The sequence below is a fragment of the Elephantulus edwardii genome, unplaced genomic scaffold, assembly GCF_000299155.1.
Source record: "Elephantulus edwardii isolate Elephantulus edwardi_28Jun2011 unplaced genomic scaffold, EleEdw1.0 scaffold00067, whole genome shotgun sequence".
In the NCBI taxonomy this organism is placed as follows: domain Eukaryota; kingdom Metazoa; phylum Chordata; class Mammalia; order Macroscelidea; family Macroscelididae; genus Elephantulus; species Elephantulus edwardii.
The window spans coordinates 11,286,582-11,306,658 of record NW_006399817.1 but is presented as its reverse complement, the minus strand read 5'-3'; positions in this window follow the sequence as shown (position 1 = coordinate 11,306,658).

The window sequence follows — 20,077 nt, the reverse complement described above, 5'->3', positions numbered from 1 at the left end:
TTAGATGATAATAATGCTTCTACTTTAAGGGCCACTTCCCAGACCATTGACTTGAAAAGAAAAACAAAACAAGAAAGAAAGAAAAAAGGACTCAAAATTTTAAGTCTAGGAGTACTATTGCTTCTCTGAATTTAATTGGGTTCAGTCAAGTACTGAAACAAAGGCTCCGTATCACCAGTTATTAGGAAGATTTGCTCCATGTAACCTACAAGATGGTCACTACAGCATCCATAAACATACTCTACCAGCTTAAGAAGCGTATTTAAGAATAAATCTATGTTCATTTGCGATGTTCAGCTGTTGGCTTTTAAAGACTACCATTTAAATTGCCCAGCATCTCCTCAGAAAAGTCAGTTCTCATGGTAGATAATAGGAAGATTTGCTAGTTCTCTTGTCTTACAAATACCTTAAGTTATACAACATCAGAAACTCAGTGGAAGCTATGATTTGGGATCAACTCGACGAAAACGAGTTCGGCTTTCTGTTTATTTTTTAGTTTTCATATTAAATGTCCTACTGTGTCATACTCAAATGGAGTGCACCTTATTTTTAAAAAAAGATGTCTGTAAGGAATGTTGATTACAATGAAATCTTACTTGTCTCACTGAATACAGTAAACAGCTTCCAAAGATGACCACAGGCAATTCCTTCCTTTCATTGTATGGCCATATCAAGCAATAGTGGATTCTATTCCTTCTTCCCTTCAATCTAGAAATATAAAAAAAAAAAAAATAGGAAAGCCATCATTCTGTTAATATCATGTCTGGTTTTTAGCAACACAATAGTGTTCACTTTCACTGCTGAAGCTACTCTATATGTAAAATATATGGTTACCCTGAAATGTTTGTGTTTTGAGAAATACCAGCTTAACCACATGGTATACCACTAAGATGCTCCGTGTGTAAATGAAATCTTGAAGCTTCCAACTCAACCTAAGTGTCAAAATAACTAGTTCAGTGCAACTATTATGTAAGGCTGTATGGCGCTTTCTCAGAAAGTTGCAAATAGAAATACCATTTGACCCAGCAATTCCACTACTGGGAATTTACCCTAAAGAAACCATAACTGCCATCCAAGCAGATATATGCACACCCATGTTTATTGCAGTTTTATTCACAGTAGCAAAGAGCTGGAAACAACCCAAGTGCCCATCAACAAATGAATTTATAGAGAAGATCTGGTATATTCACACAATGAAATATTATGCAGCATTGAAAAACAAGGAACTAATGAAATATTATGCAAAATAGGTGACCCTGGAGGACATTATGCTGAGTGAAATATCTCAATAACAAAAGGACAAATATTGCATAGGGCCACTGTTGTAAAACAGGACTGACTTCAGGGTTGAGTAGAGACCGAAAAGGCGGGGAGGAAGGATGGATATTGCATTGAAACAGATGAGGGAGAGAACTGTTTAAAAGGGATATATGAATGGGTATTCTTGTCATTACAGAAGTCCAGAGTGAAGACTGTATAGTGAGTGGACTTGGAGGGAAGGATTGCATAATAATGAAAGAGTTTTTCTTTTTCTTTTCAAGGACAAGAGTGAATTGGGGGGAAGGGATAGGTAGGGAGAAAAATGCAAAAATGATTGACTGGAAACCCTAAGTCTCTATAAACTTTCATTAGAATTGATATAAAAAATAGAAAAAATAATTAGTTCAAATGAATTATCTCAATTAATTTAACATGGAACAATGAACTGCCTGAGTCAATAAACAAATCAAGAGAAATAATAGTTGCTGGGAGCTAGAAAGTTCTGAGTTGGTTCGAGTCTCAGAATAGTAACTGAAATAGCAATTGGTCTCTTCATTTGGAAGGTTGCCATAAGCGCACACACACACATATACACACACACAGAGGATTTAGACCAGGAGACAGGTAAAACCTTTAATGATAGTGAGGTGACTATTAGTGAAGGCTGGAAAGTCAGTGATAAAATTGCTATTGAGGCCTGAGCAAAGAGAATCCATAATATGTATTGATGGAATAATCACAAAACTTCTGCCTGAAGTAATATATAAACTGAAAAATATACATATTAAGCTTATAGACTAGGCTAAGGAGATTTCCAAGTATAGAGCGAACTGGCTTTTTTCAGTAGTGTATGATAAAATACTGAAAGAGGGAAATGATTTAAAGAAGCAACTGATTAGTTTTTTGGTTAAATTTAGAGGGAATATTTCCATCCCATGGACATTCAAGATAGAATTACAAAATTGCTTTTCATTTCCAAACTCTCCAGAAAATATTCTTAAATTTTAAAATAGCCTCATGGAAAATATTGAATTTTGTAAAGTAAGGACATGTGGTTAAACAATTTGGTTCCTAATCTAAGAGTTGGTAGTTCAAACCTACATACCAGGCTGTGGGGAAAAGTTATCTCAGTTTGCTATCATAAAGAAAGTCTTGTAAACCTTTGGGGCAGTCCTATAGGGGCCCTACAGAAGGGGAAAAAATGCAATGGCAGTGAGTTTCTTAATAAAATAGGTCTCAAGGTAAAGATTAAACAAAGTAAAGCTATACGGCTTTTTTGCTAAAACTTCCGGAACTTTCAGTCCCTTTCAGTTAGATAAGACAAAACTGTTAAGAATCTTAAGCAAATGTTCCCACACCACCATGAAGTCTAAAGAGTAATCTATTTGGAGATTATTTTAGCATTTGGCATTGTCTCATGAAGTAAAGGTCAGTGATTCCAGGATATCAGCTAAGTTACCTATTGTTACTATAACATAAATACTTTAGTGGGTAGCTTTAAAGAACATTTTTTATTAATTAGTTTAGTTCTGGAGGGTAGTTCAATTCAGGGTCTGGTCTATGGTCCCACTGTCCTAGTCAGTAACCGCAGGCATTTCTTTGTTCTTAGATGGTCTTCAGCTTGTATGTAGAGGGGAGTACTGGTGGCATAGTCCTTAGGAAATTGGGCTGCTAACCCAAAGTCTATGCCTTTCTTACGGTTTGAATCTAACGGCTCTTTGGGAGAAAGATTAGCAATATCTTCTTGTACTACTACAGCCCCCAAAAACCTCACTGGAGGATCAGCTCTGAGCCAGTTCTTACTGGACAGAAAAGAATCTGAGGCTTGTACATGATCTTCATTGCACAAGCTTTCAGTGAAGCTTTCATAACAACACTATTTTGACCTCATAAACCTAACAATAGGAAAGTAGATTTCCTAACAATAATATCCACAGTCACAAGACTAGAAATTCAACCCAAAATTTGGGTGTATTCTTCATTCCCTAATAGATAATCACAGTTTCTGTTTGTTTGTTTTCACCAAATAATTCCAACTAAAATTTACAGGAATAGTTGTTATTGTTAAAGTGTTTTTTCATTTAATGTGACTCATAAAGACCCTAAACAACCAATCTTGACCCTGTTCTATCTTGCACCATTATTTTCACACCTGACACATTTGAGCCCATTGCCGCAGATACTGTATCAAACCAAATTTTCAATCATTTAATCTTGCTCAGATCCTCAATCAGCTCTCATGGTACCAGCAGAAATGAGATCAGTAGATGGATTGCACTGGGAAAGTCTCTTCTAAGCCTGAGATCAGTTTAAAGACTAAAGAATGCTTGATTCAAGCTATAGTCTTTCATCCACCTGCCATAGATCTGAGAGCGGGATAATGAATCAGGCGTGAACTAGAAAAGTAGAAAAGGGCTAGAGCTAGAGCAAAATAAAAAGCAGCCTCTAAACACCATCTTATTTTGGCAAAATACAGAATGTGGTATATAATGAGTTGTACACATGAGCCATTTCTTGGGGAAAAAAGCAAGGATGACCAGAAGGAAGAGCCAAAGAGTCAGAAGATTGAGTGAAAAAGCCACTTGGAATTATTTCTAGAGAGCAAAAGTCTTACATGAGGATACAAAAAGAAAACTCAAGCTGCTACCATCAAGTCTATTCTGAGTCATATAGACCCTATATAGCAGAATTAAAAAAAACAAAACAACACCTCACTCTGTCAAGTCAGTTCCAATTTCAAAGCAATCCTTGCAAGTTTCTTAGGCTATAAACCACAGAGGTGGGGACTGTCCATCTTTCTTCACAGTTATTGGTGGATTCTAACCATGGTGATACACAGGTTTGGGTAAGCAATGCAGCAGTGTATCTTCTTTGGACTACACCACCAGAGTGCCCTTATGAAAGAATGTTGTCATTGTTGTGTACCATCAAGTCATAACTGACTTATAGTTGACACTCTGGGTTTTCATATGCAATAAATTACCAGGGAGGGGATTGCTCTTTTTTTTTTTCTCTCTCAAGGAACAGCTGGTGGTTTTGAACTACCTGCCTTTGGATAGACACTACAATTCCTTCCTTATCACTAAGCCACTGAACTATTTAGAGTTATGTTATCTGTAGGTCAATGATAATATGATGAAAATGTTTTCAGGTCTGTACATTTTGCTATTCATATAAAAAGAAATAATCCTAGTTTCTTTATTGCATTAAGTTATCTTCAGTATAATTCTCTGAATGCCAGTTTCTAATTGCTCTATATCTACTAATATCACGTAAATACCTTTAAGAAATTTCAAGAGGAATGGGAGGTGGATTGGAATAGTCTGACATGTGTTCACAAAAATCTATTCAGGATTTCTCCATTTTTACAAATAGCTACAAATAGCCCCTGAGACTTTAGGAGTAATAGCTCCAGAGATTAGTGCCAACAGTCTGCACTTTTTTGGAACTGACCACATGGCTGTCTTTTGCCATTTGTGATTCAAGAGTAAAAAAATAAAATTGCTAATGTCTACCTCCTTCATCTTCATATTACATTGTGCTATAAAGTAGTTTTTCCAGGAGATCCTTTTTCCTGCTTTCTGCTCCTTTATTCAAGGCATTAAGACACAGCACTTTTAGTTGTTGTAGTTGTCTGATCCTAGAATTTTAACCTGAATCCTAGCAGGCAGGCACAAGATAATTCCAGGAATAAATTTTAAATATTTCTTAGTATGGAAACTTATGGTTTCCTCAATAGACCCGACATTTCAATTCTCTCCTCTTTAGGATTAGTTGTTTCTCATAAAATTCTTCAATTCTTCATGTGAGTATATTTTGAAATGACAGCTCCATGGCCAAAATGTGCCTAGAAATATCATATCCATATTGGAACAATAATTTAGCCTTCAACCCTAGAATTTATTTTATCTACATCTATTTATTTATTTACATCTATTTATATGACGTTTAAGTTATTCTTATGGCAACTTTCCTTTATTCATTAGTGATATTCTAGTGTAGCAATTTTTAACATAGATTTCATTTATGACAGTGTTATTATGAGCTTAGAAAAAAAAGGAGGGATCAAATTTCATATTGTGTAAGTAAACATGGGCTTATAGTTCTGAAGTGTTACTAATTTCTCACCCAAAGCATAAGGTAAACTCATTCATATTCAGAGACCCTTTAAATGACATGATTTAATGTGACTAAAAGATGTACAGATGGCAGAACACTGCCTCTGCTGGGAGGAAAGGTCAGAAGGCAATTGGCTCTAACACAAACCACGCTAATGTATAGCTACAAGCTGCCACATCAGGGACCCTCTCTCAAAGAGCCTGTTAGGTGAAGCAACCAGGCAGGCAGTGACACTCCCCAGCTGAGAGGGAACATGGTGACTCTAGCACTACCCTAGTGCTGTCTCACTCTGAGAATGACTGTTTCAGGAAAAAAGCTTTTAATAAATTATCACCTATGTTATTTTCTTAATAGGAAACCAGATACTATAAACATTAGGTGAAAAAAAATCTATCTTTAATCCCATTATTTTACATACCACTGAAGTTTGATGAAATAAAAATACTGAAGGATGGCATTTAAACATCACACCAGGAATATTTATAATCATATAATGAATATTTATATTTTAATCTGTAACTTCATTGAATCTAATCCACATAGTTGTTGATATGTGTTGTCAAGTTGACTATAGCTTGTAGTGACCCTATGAATAATAGCCCTGAACCCTGCCCTATTCTGAGCCATTATCAGCATATCTGACACATCTGCTCCTATTGCTCCAGGTATTATGTCAATCCATCTCATTCAGAGTCTTCTTCTACTGTGCTGACTCTCAAACCTTCCTAACATTATGCCATTCTCCAAGGATTGGTCCTTCCTGGCAATATGACCAAAATATGTGAGGTGAAATTTCAAAATTCTTGCCTCCAAAGAGCAACTTGGTTTTATAATCTTCAGGACAGATGTATTTGTTTTCTTGACAATTCATAATATGTTTAATACTCTTTTCCAGCACCACAACTCAAAGGCATCAATTCTTCTTCTGTCATCCTTAACCACTGTCCAGCTCTCAGATGCATAGCAAGCAATTGAGAAGACCACCATACAGTAACATACTTTGAATAATTAATTTAGTAGCGTTAAAACAATCAAGCTACATAAAAGGCCAACTACCTATATAAAAGGTAAAAGCTGATACTAATGTTGTAAAAGTCAAATTTTGCTTTGTAAACTAATGTGTGGCATACAGAAAACAACTGTTGAAACACTGTGTTTTTCATCATCTTAATAACTGAGAAGGGGAGCTCTGGTGGCCTAGAGGCAAGAAACTGCACTGCAATCACAGAGGTATGTGGTTCAAATCCACCAGATGCTCTGCTGGAGAGAAGGAGGGGCAATCTCCTCCTGTACCAGTCAGATCCAATACGATGGTACACAAACACAAAGTTATAAAATTTTAAAAAAAAGAAACTGAGGAGATGGTCATCATCAAGAGGAAGAAAAAGTTACTCATTGGTCATTTCATAAAAGAATCTCTTCAAATGTTTGAAAAAGAAAGAGATGTATTCATTTGAAAGAATGTGACTAAGTAGAATTCTATCTTTAAGAAACCACATCATCTTGAACATGGTAAGATGGAATATATTGAAAGTAAACCAAAACTATAATTATATTTGAAAAACTACACTTGTCATGCATCAGAGAGTTGGACAATGACCAAAGAGGATAGAAGGAGAATTGATTCCTTTGAGCTGTGATGCTGGAGAAGAGTATTGAGAATACCATGGACTACTAGGAAAACAAACAGATTCGTCGTGGAAAGGGTTAAACCGGGTGGCTCCTTGGAGGCAAGGATTCTGAGGCTCCGTCTAACATACTTTGGACATGTTGTGAGGAGAGACAGGTCCTTGGAGAAGGACATCATGCTTGGGAGGGTTGAGGGACAGTGCAGGAGGGGAAGGCCCTCTATGAGGTGGATTGATTCAGTGACTGGGATAATCAGGATGGGAGTATCGGAGACAGTGCGATTGGCACAGGACAGAGCAGAGATTAGGGCTGTTGTACATAGGGTCGCTATGTATGAGTCGCAAGCGACTCGATGGCACATAACAATAACAACAACAAATGTAAGGTAGTCAACATTTATTTGGTTTAGCAGCAGTGCCTTTCAGGCTAACAGGCCATCAAGTTCATGTCTTTCTACCCTTTTATTATTCAAGAGAGGAAATTACCAATGAGGTGAGTGGGATGAAGTTCAGATAGAATGAATAAATTTTTTTCCTGTGATTTACAAAGCAAACTATGAGCAGAACCAGGAGCAGAACTGTGTCTCCCAGACCAGTTCTCTTTCCACTATAGTTAATTGTAATACTTTGAGTTGGAAAACTGCAGATCTCATTAATTTCTAGCTTGACTTTGGATAGACAAAGGTTCAACACTGTTGTTCATAGGGTTACTATGAGTCATAGTTGACTCGATGATACCTAACAGTAACAACAACAGTAATTAAGCTATGAAATCTTTTCACTTCCATTTTGCACATTGGCAAGTCAAGAATCAGGGCAATATGCAAAATATTAAGTATCTAGCTGCTTTTGATATTTTATGATGATGTCAGTCTAAGACTAAAGTGAGCTTTATCTAAGTTATGGCCCTTTTTAATTACTTCCTATGCATGCAAATCTTGGACAGTGAATAAAGAGGGTTGCTATGAGCCTGAATAAGGCAGTGAGTTTGTCTCTGGATAGGATCTATGACTTCTGGCTCAGCTACATAATATAGAAGGACAAATGGCTTGATCTATTCTACCAACATTATTCCAGGACTGATAACAGTAAGCACTAGACTCTGATGGCCTACTGGTAAGAACCTGTGCTGTAAACCCAAAGCAATATAGTTATAGTCCACCAGGCAAGAAGGATGGATAATTTCCTCCTGTGTGATATGTTGTCTCTGAAAATCCACTGGAAGGTCAGCTTTAGGTCAGTTCCAATGGCACACAACAATAATAACAACAACAACATGGTATTGCCAGATTTCATACAACTCTTTAAGAGTCTATTTCCTTTTAAGGGTAGATCAGACTATTAGAAATGAGTTTTAGACAAGGTGACCTCTAAGCATTTCTATTATTGTTAATTCATTCTTTTGAAATATTTTGTTCTTAAAAAATGATTTAATTGATCAAATTTATTGGGATAAAAATATTCACAATATTCATCTTATTGTTTTTAATCTCTGGGAGTTTTTTCTTTAATTTTTCAATTTTCTTTAATTTTAGCTACTTTTCTACTGTTATAGTTCATTTTTAAGTTCATTGATTTCATTCAACAAATATTTATTGAGTTTCAACTAAAGTTAAATACTTTATCTAAATGCTGGGGTAAATGTTCAAAACTCCTTTATTTGATGACACTTACATGTAATACTGTTTAAAATGAATAAGTAAATGTGTGTCACGTATTCAATGAAGAAAATTGATTAGGATACAGGAGCTAGTGAAGTTAACTCATTACTAATGGATCAGAAGTGACTCATAGCTAGCTGACTATCAATTTTTAAGAGGCCGTGAGTCTCAAGGGAGAAGATTACCCATCTTACTTCCACAGTATGACTGGTGGATTCAAACCTTTGAAAATGCACCTCCTTTTGATTATCAATGTAACTCCCCACAGATCACTCCACCTGAGTTAAGGAGTGGTGTAATTTCGTAAAAAGGAATCATAAAAGGTCTCACTGAGAAGGTAATGTCTGGACAAAGATCTGGTTCACAATATGATGTGATCCATACTGCTCCCAGGGCACAAGAAAGCCTTACAAGGAGAGGAGTCAGCGCACTCCATGTGTGAGCAAGATCTGGAATGCCTGAAAATCCTTCAAAGATTTTTGTGTGATTGGAGTAGGGTTACCAAAGGAGAACAAGTAAGATAGAAGGTGATCCTTGCTTGTGTTTTTCCCTTCTTTGGGTTTACTTTAGTGTTACTTTTAAAAAGTGTCCTGAGTTAAGTGCTGGGCGTAATAATTTTTAGGTTTTCTTCTTTACTACAGTAAGTACTTAAGATATTTGCTCCTATAAAGACCAAGATGGATGTTAGAAGAAACTCTAACTATTGCACTGGAGTGCCAAGAAAACAAAGCAAAGGGAAGAAATCAAGATATTAAGGATTTGAACAGAAGATTTCAGAAGGCAGAGAGGGAAGATAAAGTTAAGTATTACAATGAAATGTGCAAGGAGCTGGAGTCAGAAAATCAAAAGGGCCAAACTCACTCAACATTTCTGAAGCTGAAGGAAGTGAGGAACAAATTCAAACCTCAAGTTGCAATACTTAAGGATGATTTCGGCAAAATATTAAGTGATATAGGAAGCATTAAAAGAAGATTAAAAGAATTTTTCTTTTACTTTTCAAAGAGAAGAGCGAATGGGGGGTGGTGGGCAGGGAGAAAAATGCAACAATGAATGAATGGAAATCCATAGTCTGTAAATTTTCATTAAAATTAATAATAATAAATTTATTTAAAATGATGGAAAGAGTATACAGAGTCATTGTACCAAAAGGAATTGGTGGGTATAGAAGAATTACATGAAACAACATATTGAGCAAGAGCCTGTGGTGATGAAGGAGGAAGTTCAAGCTGCTCTGATAGAATTGGCAAAAAACAAGAACCCAGTAATTGATGGCATATTGGTTGACATATTTCAACAAACAGATACTGCCCTGGATGTGCTCACCAAGTTGTGCCAAAAATTCTTGGAGGACAACAACCTGGCCTATTTACTATATTTGTTCCATTCCAAAGAAAGGCAATCTAACAGAATGTACAAATTATCAAACAGTATCATTGATAGCACAGGCAAGCAAGATTCTGCTGAAGATCATTCAAAAGCAACTCAAACAGTACATCAACATAGAACTGCCTGAAGTATAGGCTGGATTTAGAAGAGGCCGTGGCACTAGGGATATTACGGCTAATGTCAGAAAGCAGAGAATACCAGAGGAAAGTCTATCTGTGTTTCACTGATTATGCAAAGGCATTTGACTGTGTGGATCACAACAAACTGTGGCTGCTTTGAGAAGAATGGGCATCCCAGAACATTTGATTGTGCTTATGTGAAACTTATACTTGAACCTGGAGGCAGTTGTCAGAACAGAGCAGGGCAACACTACATGGTTCAAAATTGGGAAGGGTGTGCATCAAGGATGTGTCCTATCTCTGTATGTTTTCAATCTATATGCAGAACAGATTATCCAGGAGGCTGGGCTCTATGAGGAGAAGTGTGGCATCAGGATTGAAAGTAGACTTACCAACAATCTGCATTATGCAGATAACACAACCCTGCTTGCTGAAACTGAGGAGGACCTGAAGCACTTGCTGCTGAGGGTTGAGGACTGCAGCCTTCAATATGGATTGAAGCTCAACATCAAGAAAACAAAGATTCTCACCACTGGGGCGATTGGCAGCATCATGAGAGATGGTGAAGAGATTTAAATTGTTGACAGCTTTAGTTTGCTTGCCACTACAATCAACACTCTTGGTACCAGCAGCCAGGAAATTAAAAAATGAATTGCATTCGGAAAGTATGCTGTCATAGATCTCATGAACGTACTGAAGAAGAGCAATGATATCTGTCTGGTGACTAAGTTGCATCTGATACAGGCCATGGTCTTTGCTATTACTTGTTATGCTTCAGAGAGCTGGACAATAACTAGGGATACTAGAAGGAGAGTTGATGCCTTTGTGCTTTGGTTCTGGAAAAAAGAATTGAATATTCCATGGACTGCTAGGAGAACAAACTAGTTCATTCTGGAGAGGGTGAAGCCAGGCTGTTCCTTGGAGGCAAGGATTCTGAACTTTCATCTGACATATTTCTGACATGTTGCAAGGTGGGACTGTCCTTGGAAAGGGATGTTATACATGGGAGCGTGGAGGGACAGAGCAGAAGAGGAAGACCCTCGATGAGCAGATTGATTCTGTCACTGGAGTAATGCGGATAGGAGACAATGAGATTGGCAAGGGATAGATAGATCAGGGTTTAGGGCTGTTGTACACAGGGTCACTAGGAGTCGTAAGTGACTCATTGGCACAACAACAACAACAAACACAAAATGATGTGTAATTTAGAGGACTATGGTGGCAAAGTGGGTAGAGTTATGCCTTGTGGGTAGTAAGTCAACCCAAAGTTGGACAGTTTTTATCCACCAAATGCTCCTTAGGAGAAAGTTAGGCGTTCTCATCCCATGTGATTTAGAGCCTCTGAAAACCGTTCTCATCCCATGTGATTTAGAGTCTCTGAAAACCCACCAGAGGATCAGTTATGAATTGGGTCAGACTGGAAGGCAATAAGATGAAAAGAAATTGTGTAAGTTAGGGACTGTCAGTTCAAGTCCATGCTCATTGTGACTTTATGTACAAAATGCTGTCTTGTCCTGAGTCATCCTCCCAACGTTTGAGTCCATTATTGCAGTCATTATGTCAGTCCCTCTCACTGAAGGTCTTTCTCATTTCTGCTGACTTTATGAAGCATGATGTCCTCATCAAAAAATTAATATGGCCAAAGTGCGTGAAATGAAGTCTAGCCATCCTTGATTCTAAAAAGCATTCTGGCTGTACTTCTTGTAAGACAGATTTTTCTCATTCTTTTGTTTATACATTGTTGTTGTTGTTGTTGCTAAGTGTCATTGAATCGTAGACAACTCCAAGCGACCCTGTGAACAAAAAACTGAATACTTATATAACTTTCATCTTTTTTCTAAGTTTACAGAGTTTCCAGAGGCAAGCTGTTTCAGAAGTGGATGCCACTCCTGCTTCCAAGCCTATTTTAATCTGGGAGCTCCACCAAACACTGTCCACCATGGGTAACCATTATCACATTTGACATATCAGTGTCACAGTGTTTAGCATCACAGCAACCACAAGTTATCTCTGTACAGCAAATAGATAGGCCAGTGCTATACCACTTAGAAGAATGTTTGACCAAAACCAAAACCAGGTCTGAAGGCTGCAGATTAAAATCACCCACCTTTGGCTTGGTAGCATAGCTTTCTATCCACTAGGCCAAAAGAGCTTTCTCTTTGACTCATAGCAATGCATAGTATTATGAATTATTCAGAGCTATATTACTTAAGCATTATGCATAGCATGTGTAATATTCTTTATCAACATAGTAAGTCACAGGCACCAATTCTTTCTTTTTTGGTTTGTTAGAATACAAACTAACCAATTAGTATTTAACAAAAGAATTGAAAAGTAAAAGAAATAGACTCTTTTATTACTTTGTTCCTTGGAAAATACTAGTAGCTTCAAAAGAAAACTCTACTCCAGTTACTGAGGCAATCAAGAAAACATCAAGACTTGCTAACGATATTGCAAAATAACTGCTAATGTCTGAATCATACTAGTTCTGCTCAAATTCATGCCAACAAAATGGATGTTTTTTTCTCTTGTCTCAAATCAATTTCAAATTCAAGACTCATAGTTGTGCATGTGATTGCTGCAAAGTAAATCACATCCAGAACTCACTGCAAAGAGACTGGCAAATGAAGTTTTAGCTTGAGTGGGCTTTGATTTGCAGTTATGAGAATGGAGTAATATTTACTTATCTTTTATTATTGCCACTAGTTTAGTTCCACTGAAATGAAAGAACATGTTTGGCATATTAATTGACGTATTGTTTTATGCCTAAATTTGAAAGCTGGACAATGACTAGGGATTATATAAGGAGAATTGATGCCTTTCAGCTGTTTTGCTGGAGAAGCATATTGAATATACCATTGACTGCTAGGAGAACAAAGAAGTTCGTCCTAAAGAGGATGAGATCAGGCTGCTCTTTGTAGGCAAAGATTCTGCTGCTTTGTGTGATATACTTTGGACATGTTGCCAAGAGGGACCAGTCCTTGGAGAGGGACATCATGCTTGAGTGGGTGGACAGACAGTGCAAGAGAGGAAGACCTTCAATGAGATGGATTGATACAATTGGGGTAATAAAGGCAGGTGTGTCAGAGACAAAAAGATTGGCACAGGATGGGGCAGGATTTAGGGCTGTTGTACATAGGGTCGCTATGAGTTGCAGGCAACTTGACTTCACATAACAACAACAAATATGATCAAGTTTATGACCAGTATGTTCAAACACATACTACATATTTATTTTTAAATCAATCATTCATATACATTTTGCTTTATAGGATTAATTAACAATATTCACAATATCTGAATATTGACATTACCATTTCCGAGTATCCACTTTTTCTAAATTGTTATGTTCGTCAAGTCACCTGTGACATATTGTGACCCTGTGTACAGCAGCTCTGAACCCTGCCATGTCCTGAGCCAGTCTCACTAATTCTGAAACACTAATCACTATTGCCCCAAATACTGTATCAATCCATCTAATACAGGGTCTCCCTTTCCACTGTCCTTCCACACACAATGTCTTTCTCCAAGAATTGGTCTCTCCTGGCCATGTGCCCAAAGTATGTGAGATGGAGCTTCAAAATCCTAGCCTCTAAGAAGAAACTTGGTTTCACCCTCTCCAAGACCTTTCCATAAATCCATCTTAATAAGTATTTCTCCCTATGACCAGACTGGAAGAGATTGATATTTGTTCCTATCCCAAAGAAAGGCGACCCAACCGAATGTGGAAACTACAGAACAATTTCACTGATTTCACATGCAAGCAAGATTTTACGAAAATTATCCAAAAACGACTGGAACAGCACATCAACAGAGAACTACCAGAAGTCCAGGCTGGTTTCAGAAGGGGTCATGGTACTAGAGATATTGTAGCTGATGTTAGATGGATCTTGGCTGAAAGCAGGGAATACCAGAGGAATGTCTATCTATGTTTCATTGACTATGCAAAGGCATTTGACTGTGTAGATCATAACAAACTGTGGCTGACTCTGAGAAGAATGGGAATCCCAGAACACTTGATCGTTCTAATGCGAAACTTATACTTGGACCAGGAGGCAGTCATCAGAACAGAGCAAGGGAACACTGCATGGTTCAAAATTGGGAAGGGCATATGCCAGGGATGCATCCTATCTCCATGCCTTTTCAACCTATATGCAGAACAGATTATCCGGGAGGCTGGGCTCTATGAGGAGAAATGTGGGGTCAGGATTGGTGGACGATTTATCAACAATCTGCGTTATGCGGATGACACAACCCTGCTTGCTAAAACTGAGGAGGACCTGAAGCGCCTGCTGCAGAGTATCAAGGACTGCAGCCTACAATATGGATTGAGACTCAATGTCAAGAAGACAGATTCTCACCACTGGACCAATCGGCAGCATCAGGATGGATGGTGAAGAGATTGAGATTGTACACAGCTTTAGTTTGCTTGGCTCCATAGTCAACAGTCTTGGCACCAGCAGCCAGGAAATTAAAAGGCGCATTGCCATGGGAAAGTCTGCTGTTAGGGACCTCTCCAAAGTGCTGAAGAGCAGTGGTGTCTCTCTGGAGACTAAGGTGCGTCTGATACAGGCCATGGTCTTCGCAATCACCTGTTATGCATCAGAGAGTTGGACAATGACCAAGGAGGATAGAAGGATAATTGATGCCTCTGAGCTGTGGTGCTGGAGAAGAGTACTGAGAATACCATGGACTGCTAGGAAAACAAATAGATTTGTCCTGGAGAGGGTTAAACCGGGTGGCTCCTTGGAGGCAAGGATTCTGAGGCTCCGTCTAACTTACTTTGGACATGTAGTGAGGAGAGACCGGTCCTTGGAGAGGGACATCATGCTTGGGAGGGTGAAGGGACGGTGCAGGAGAGGAAGGCCCTCTATGAGGTGGATTGATTCAGTGACTGGGATAATTGGGATGGGAGTGTCAGAGACAGTGCGATTGGCACAGGACAGAGAGGAGTTTAGGGCTGTTGTACATAGGGTCGCTATGAGTCGCAGGCGACTCAATGGCACATAACAACAACAAGTATTTATAGTGTAATTATTAATTTTTTCACCTTACCAGTTTAAATAGTACAGAAATGAATTGATCAGTGTATAATCCATTCTGTAGCTTTGCATAATAATGGTCTCATATAATAACTTGTCCTTTCATGACTGATTTATTTCACTCAACATAATTTCACTACATAAATGCACCCGTGTTATACAGTATTTAAAAAGTTCTTCAACAGTTTTCAATGTCAGATAGTATTTCATTATGTGACTGTAGATTTTTAATCCCTTTGTCGAGTGATGGACACTTGGAATGTTCCCGTCTCTTTGCTACTGTGAATAATGCTGCAGTAAATCAGGGTGCACATGGATCTATTCATACAGCAGTTCTTATGTCTTTTAGACACATACCTAGTGCCAAGATTATTGGACAAATTATTATTATTATTTTCAACTTTTTTTAAGGAAGCAAGGCATGGCTTTAATTGATCCTCTCATTCTTTCCCTCTTCATTAAATAATAATGATAACAATATATGTAGGTAGGGATCTTTCTCACCTACTTTAATTAACATTATGTAACATTCTTCAACAAGTTATATATGTGCTATGTCTTATTTCCGACATAGACTTGGTTTTGTGTTTTTGTAGCCTTGCACGGACACTTTCTGAATCATGGTTTGCTGCTGTAATCCACAAGAGGAGCATGATTATACCCTTTGTTTCACCTTAAACCCGGAGCAGCTCAAGCTCCATGCCAGGCTTCCTTGAGTTACAAAGTCAGACTCTCAGTGAGGTGGCTGCTCACATGGTGCAGTAGGCTATTGCACTGGTTGATGAGCAACGCTCTCTCAGACTGAGATACTGACTCCTATGTGTGCTTTATCATTTATCATACTTACATTCAACTTGTCCTTATTTCAATAATGACAGCTTTCATGTAAAGTGAAAGAAGGAAATAAGATGAATACTTAGTACACCTTTAACATTATGCACAAATACACAGGCTTCAGAATCAAATATATTTCCTGTAAATTACCAAAGTATTCTTATTGCTCCCACTCTAAAAGAAAGATCGGAAGATAATCATTACTGATTTCTTTAGGACAATGGGACACTTGACATGATAACGGCAGTAGGGAAAGGATAGTGGGAAAAATGAATAAGGAGGTTATATAAATTTTCAAGTTCAGTGAAGCAAGGATAATGGAAAAACAAGTTAATCATCTAACTTCAAACAATTCTCACGCTTGTCTTTTTTTTATTTTAGTCAAGTTTTTTTAAGTTTATAAAGAACTTGGATTTCCATTCATTCATTGTTGCGCATTTTCCTCCCTGCCCTCTCCTCCGCCCCAGTACATTTTTTCTTTAGAATAAACGTTCTTTCATTGTTATACAGTCCTCCTACAGACCAATTTTCATGAACAATCATTAGAAAATATTTCTACAATAAGAGAGTATGATCCCTCAAAGAGGGGGATTGACACGGTGATTACAGCAACAGGATAAGTGTATCAGACATGATGAAGATGGCACAGGATTGGACAAGATTCAGATCTGTTTATAGAGTTGCTAGGAGTAATACTCAACAGCACATAACAACAACAGTGTATATCTATCTAACTTTGAAATAATTTGAAGGCTTTTTATTTGTTTTAATTATTGAGTGTTGCTGTAACAAAAATATCACAAGTGGATGGCATTAAAAGACAATTTTATTTCCTCGGTTTAGAAGGGAGGCTAGAACTCTGAACTGAGACCTCAGGCTCCAGGTGAAGGCTTTCTCTGACCACTCTGGAGAACATTCTTCAACTCTTCACTTCCATCTTCCTGGTTGATTAAAGATCTCATCTCTACTTCTTGTTTGGTTAACTTAATATCTTTTATCTCTCAAGTAAGCTGATTTATGGTACACCCTACTCTAATTCTGTTCCATTAAAACCATTAAGACAACATATAGCTATATGGGATTGTAACCACAGGCATTGATGTTAAGATTTACAAAACACTTCACTAGGACAAAATTCAATTCATAGTACTGCTGATATTCAAGAGCTTGAATGAAATTCAAGTTTGAATGAAATTTAGCAAGAGAAAACTTTTACTCGTTGGTTTAAGAATCAACAGCCTAGTTATTCTGTACAATTCTTTTAAAGCTGCAAAGATACTTTTGAACATCCTATCACTTTGGCGATATTTTGCTTTCTTGGGATTGTTCATATAATGGTTAAATAGAAAAAACAAAACTGAACAAATGTAGCAAGTGGGGCAGAAAGAATAAAAGGATGCTTATAGATTTAACACAGAAAGGCCATGGTGTGTATATTTCTACTTAGGAAAACATGTATTTTGAAATGGTCCTTTCCGCAGAGGTTTCAGGAAAAATCTCATTTCTTTCATTTCTGTCCCAGTGTGTCACAAACTATCCACATCAAGCACATGCCCATAGAACAAGCAAAACTCTCAATGAAATAAAATTACCAAAGGTTGCTACTTGGAATGAATTTGGGATGCATGCGTTCTCAGTGATATACTTATTTGCAAGAGGCAAAATAGATTATCAAACAAGGAAATGACCCATCAAAGCACAGATAGTACTCGAGAATGATGTAGGAAACAGAATGAAAGCAAACCACTAGAAATTTGAGAAATCAACCAGAAATAAATAGAATTCTAAAAGAGAATAGAAGTCCAATATATTATTTTAGTAGTATTTCAGTGTGTTTTACTTTCTTTTGTTCAATGTATAGTGCATATAGCTTATTCCAAGTCAAAACAACATTTTAACCCTTTCTCCAATAGAGTTTCCAATGCCTTTCATTTCATGTAGGTTTTCTTTGTTCAATTTTATTTTTTAAAAGTTTTATTCATTCATTGTTGCACATTTTCTTCCCTCTAACTCTCTTCCTCATCCCCCAGTCCACTTTGCAATGGACCTCTTGTTCCACATTGTTGTTATACACATAATGCTTAATCATATATTTTGTTGGAAATTTCCCCCTCATCTGTTCCAATACAGTGTTCATATCTATCTCATTTTCCCTTATTCTCCCTTCCAATCCCCCATGTCAGTCTTATTCTATAACAGTGGTGTTATACAGTATTTGTCCCTTTATGATTGAAATATTTCACTCAGCATTATGTCTTCCAGGTTCACTAATGTTGTGTAATGTTTTAAACCAAACACAAAACCCAACTCAAGGTGGATCAGGGATCTAGAAGTAAAGGCAGAGACTACAAAATTCATCAGAAAAAAAAAACTATGAACAATTCTAGAAGTCCTAATTCACAGCATAAACAGACTTCCAAGCATAATAAAAAATCTACAGCCAGGAGAAAGCAAAATAGATGAATGGGACCTTCTAAGAATCAAATCTCTATGCACATCAAAAACTTCTCCAACAGGGTTAAAAGGAAACACACAGACTGAGGAAAAATATTTGGCAATTACATATCTGATAAGGTATTTATATTTAAAACTTCTAGAATACTCCAGAAACTCAACAAGAAAAAGCTAAACAACCCAATTGCAAAATGAGCAAAGAATATGAACAGACACTTCACCAAAGAAAACATTCAAATGGCAAACACGTGAAAAAATGTTAAAAATCCCTAGCTATCAGAGAAATGCAAATCAAAACAACTATAAAATATCTTCTCAGCCCAGCAACAATAACAAGTTCAACATGGCAGCAAACAACAGATGCTGGCAAGTTTGTGGGCAGATTAAATTTCTTATTTACTGCTGGTGGGGATGTAAAATGGTACATCCATTTTGAATGTACTATGGAAAAAGATCTGGTACTTTCACGAAAAGTTCAAACTATAAAAGTTCAAATATCATTCGATTAAGCATTTCCATTACTGGAAATACAACCTAAAGAAACCAGAGCCGTGACTCAACCAGATTTCTGCACACTTACGTCTATTGCTGCATTATTCACAATAGTGGAGATGGAAGCAACAAAAGCAGCTTTTTCTTAACCTCACTCTTTTTTTAAAAATTCATGTACATTGGTTTTTATACGACCTTTCATTTACACTATGTTTCATACATTTTGGATCCGATAATTCTTTCTGTGGTTGGACAACACTGTGCATTGTGAGATGTTTGGTAGCATTTCTGTCCCTTCTGTTTTCACTATCTACCAGCACAAATCACAAAGCCATAAGAATAAAAAGTCTTTACTGATTTTTGTTGTTGTTAGTTGCCATGAAAATAATGTTCAACCCATAATGACCACATATGTGCAAAGTAGCACTGTACTCTGTGAGCCAAGGTTATAAACTTCTATAAGTTGTTTACTAGACCTTTTTACCAAGGTATCTCTGGCTAGGTCTGAATAAACTTTCAGATACTATTATTGTCCCAAGGAGCTAAAGGGGAGAAATCTTTTCTCCCATAAGGAATCAGTAAAGTAAAAAAACAAAACAAAACAAAACAAAACACACACAAAAAAAACCAAAAAACAATACTACATACTTTGGCTAAAAACAGAGAACAGCAGAATGCTGTGGATCAAAACAAATTATGGGTCATATTCCAAATAATGGGAATTCCAAAACACTCAATTGTGCTCATATGGAACCTGTACAAAGACCGAGAAGCAGTCATTTGAATAGACCAGGGAATATTGCTTAGTTTAAAATCAGGAACTGGGTGTGTATCAGAGTTACTACTCTTTGTCCATAACTATCCTACTTGTATTGGACTTGGAGAAGCTGGACTGTATAAAAAATAATTCAGCATGAGAACTGGAGGAAAATTCATCAACAACTTGTAATGTGCAGTTGGCATTACCATTTTTGCATAAAATGAAGAAGACTTGAAGCACTTACTGATGAACATGATGGATGGTCAAAGACTATAGCCTTCAGTATGGATTACGCCACAATATTAAGAAAACAGAAGGCTTT